Source organism: Dioscorea cayenensis, chromosome 12, assembly GCF_009730915.1.
Source record: "Dioscorea cayenensis subsp. rotundata cultivar TDr96_F1 chromosome 12, TDr96_F1_v2_PseudoChromosome.rev07_lg8_w22 25.fasta, whole genome shotgun sequence".
Lineage (NCBI taxonomy): Eukaryota > Viridiplantae > Streptophyta > Magnoliopsida > Dioscoreales > Dioscoreaceae > Dioscorea > Dioscorea cayenensis.
Window position 1 is genome coordinate 7,555,483 of NC_052482.1, and position 3,128 is coordinate 7,558,610.

At 43.4% G+C, this 3,128-nt stretch overlaps 1 non-coding gene across 1 annotated transcript; it reads left to right on the forward strand.

Moving 5' to 3' along the window:
- The first annotated feature begins 2,118 nt into the window (after window positions 1–2,118).
- On the forward strand, window positions 2,119–2,225 carry LOC120274307. The gene has a single exon (XR_005540836.1). It is a non-coding gene; the product is annotated as a small nucleolar RNA R71 (small nucleolar RNA).
- Window positions 2,226–3,128: the final 903 nt, after the last annotated feature.

The window sequence follows — 3,128 nt, forward strand, 5'->3', positions numbered from 1 at the left end:
GTAGCAATTTCAGTGTAGCAGTACTGTAGCAAAATTATTGTTTACGCGGCCGCGTGGAAATTCCACGCGCCGGCGTGGAAATTTCTGCAGCCCACGCGGGCGCGTGGAAAATCCACACGGGCGCATGAGGGCACGTGACAGACGCTATCTAAGGCCTATAAATAGCCGTTTTGCCCTATTCTTTATCATCTTTTGTGCGGCTCTTGAGGGGTGAGACGGCTAGGGTTTGGAGAGGAGGTCTTTGCGGCTTTGGAGGCGCTTCGTCACCAACTTTGATCGATTCCTCCTCCGTCATAGCATCAAGGAAGCCATCGGTGAACCTAGCTTCGGAGTGGGTCCTTCAAGACGTCGAAGCTCTCCATCAAGGCCATCAGTTCATATATAAGGCGGTTTATTTCTATGGTTTTAATGTACTTTCATTCATTGATGGTGTGTTTTGTATGTTGCTCCATGGAGAGCTAAAACCCTAGAGGGTATTTGGGCTTGTGAACCCTAGGATTCTCATCTTTTGTGGATTTGCTTAGTGTTTCTATTTAATCCGAGTTTGATTAAGTTTTAATCTTGTATTCTCATTGCTTGCTTGTTTAATTAATCCTTGTGGTTGATTGGGTTTGCATGATTTGTTACTTTGATGTGAGAGAGGTCTCCATTAGAGTTAGAACTTCAAGGTTAAAGAGGGTTGAGAGGGTGAGTCATGAGATAGTGGAGTGTCCCCTCTCCCTTCCGATTGAGTGTATTCTATCTCCGTTCCCTAAGCTCTATGCAACCATATTTGGTGTGAGGCGTGAGATTGAGAGATTTCTCTGCCGGGACCTTGTAGGGGGTTAGGATCCTTCGCCGGGAATTAGGGTTGGATCAATCTTTAGGAATCGGATACACCTCTTGGAATCTCTAGAGTGCTTTGCAGTCATATGTGGTGTGAGGTGTTGAGATTGAGCGATTTCTCCAACGCGACCTCGTTGGGGACTAGTATCGGTGATCTAGAGATACACCCGATTATGTTTGGATTTCCACGACTTAACTTACTCATCATAGAAACCCTTTGCTTATCCGGTACCTAATACCTGAAACCTAGGGGGAGCATTGCCCGAATACCCCACTTTTACTGATTGAGATTCTCCTTCCATTTTACCCTTGCAAATTCGTCTCCGGTGTTCATCTCTTCGCACATTAGATCACCACACCGTTTCATTTATCATTAGGTTAGAAAGCAGAGAAGAAGTTAGTACCAGTAGCCCTGTTCCCTGTGGATTCGACTACCCACTCACCGGGGTAATTATTACTTCGACACCCGTGCACTTGCGTTACATACTTGTCTCAACCTATTTCCCGCTTCTAAGGGCAATGGCCTTCAAGTGCCCTCTTGGGTTCTCCTCAGTGTTGCTTGGGAGACTACCTGAAGGTCGCTCAGAATTAGCTTTAGCAAGCTGCCCCACTTGGTGCTCGAGGGATTGTACAGAAGCTTGAAGATTCCAAAAAAGGGAGCCAATTCACCTTACTGAACTGAGTATCCATACTACTAGTTATGTTGTTGAATCTTGATTTAGTGTTAATCATGAACTTGGCAAGCAGATCTTCTGTAGTGAATCTCTTCTCTAGCACTAGTTGTTGCATTTGAGGACCTTGGGGAGGTGGTGTAGCTTTTTGTTGTTGGCCCTGATTCCATGAAAAGTTTGGGTGGTATTTCCACCCCGGATTATAAGTCGAGCTGTAAGGATTCCCTTGTGCCCTTTGTCCCCCAATATAATCAACATTCTCAATTGGGGCGACGGAGGAACTAGCAATAGGACATTGGGTGACTCCATGTCCTCCACTATAAGTGCTACAACCCATCACCTACTCTGACTTCGAGCTACTACCTATTAGCATATCTAGTTTTCGAGATAACATATCAACTTTCATGGCAAGAGCATCATTGGCACCAACTTCATAAATTCTGGCTCCTTTTGGTGTTCCTCTTGAGGCCCAATGAGACCACTGCTTGCCATAGATTCAAGTAGTTGCTCAGCCTCCTCAGGGTACTTGTTGCTTAGGGATCCACCCGCGGCAGCATCAATTAGTTGACGAGTTGCGTAGTTCAGCCCATTATAGATGATCTGTATCTGCATCCATGAAGAAAAGCCATGCTGGGGGCACCTTCGAAGAAGGTCTTTGAATCTCTCATAAGCTTCAAATAGAGTCTCCGATTCTCCTTGTTTAAAGGCTAAAATTTCTTGCCTTAGCTTCGCCGCTTTGCTTGGGGGAAAATACCTTCCCAAAATTTTTCAACCATATCTTTCCATGTTTTGATTGATCCCGGTGTTAAGGATGTGAACCATCGATATGCTCCATCTCTCAAACTGAAATGGAATAGTCATAGCCGGATCGCATCATCAGTTACTCCGTTTATCCTGAAAATGGAACAGATTTGAAGGAAACGGGAAAGATGATCATGGGCATCTTCATTTGCAAGACCATTAAATTGGACTGAATTTTGGACCATGCCGATGGTGCTTGCCTTGATCTCAAAATTGTTTGTGGCGATGGATGGTTCTTGCACACTGAATTCTTCACCCGTGAATTGCGGCCTTTCATATTCAAATAAGGTACGTCTTTCTTCAGCCATGATCATAGATTCTGTGTCCTCAATTTCGACGTTTCTTTCATTAGTGCTTTCACCCACTTCTCTAAGTCTTCGATGCAAATTTCTCTCAATTTCACTGTCTTGTGCAACTAAATTTGATGGATTTGCATGTTTCATGCACAATACTTTGCAAATTCAATAAAGATAAATAAAGTTAAGCCCAAAAAGAAATAAGACAAAAGAAAAGAAGAAATAGAAGAAAAGAAAGAATAGTTAGAGCAATAAGCTAGAAGTTTCCTAGAATTAATTAAGTTCCCCGGCAACGGCGCCAAAAACTTGGTTGATTGCCCGCAAGTGTACGGGGTCGCAAAGTAATACCTTGTCTATTAGCCCAAGGATCGTATTCCACGGGGCTAAAGAGCTCTTATTACTCCTCCATCACTCACTTTCTAACCTTAAAACTTAATAATGGTGTACTAATCTAATACAAGCAAGAATGTAAATAAAACACAAGTATAACAATTCCAAGGCGAGCAAGAAAATCACAAGAGCAATGATGATTAGA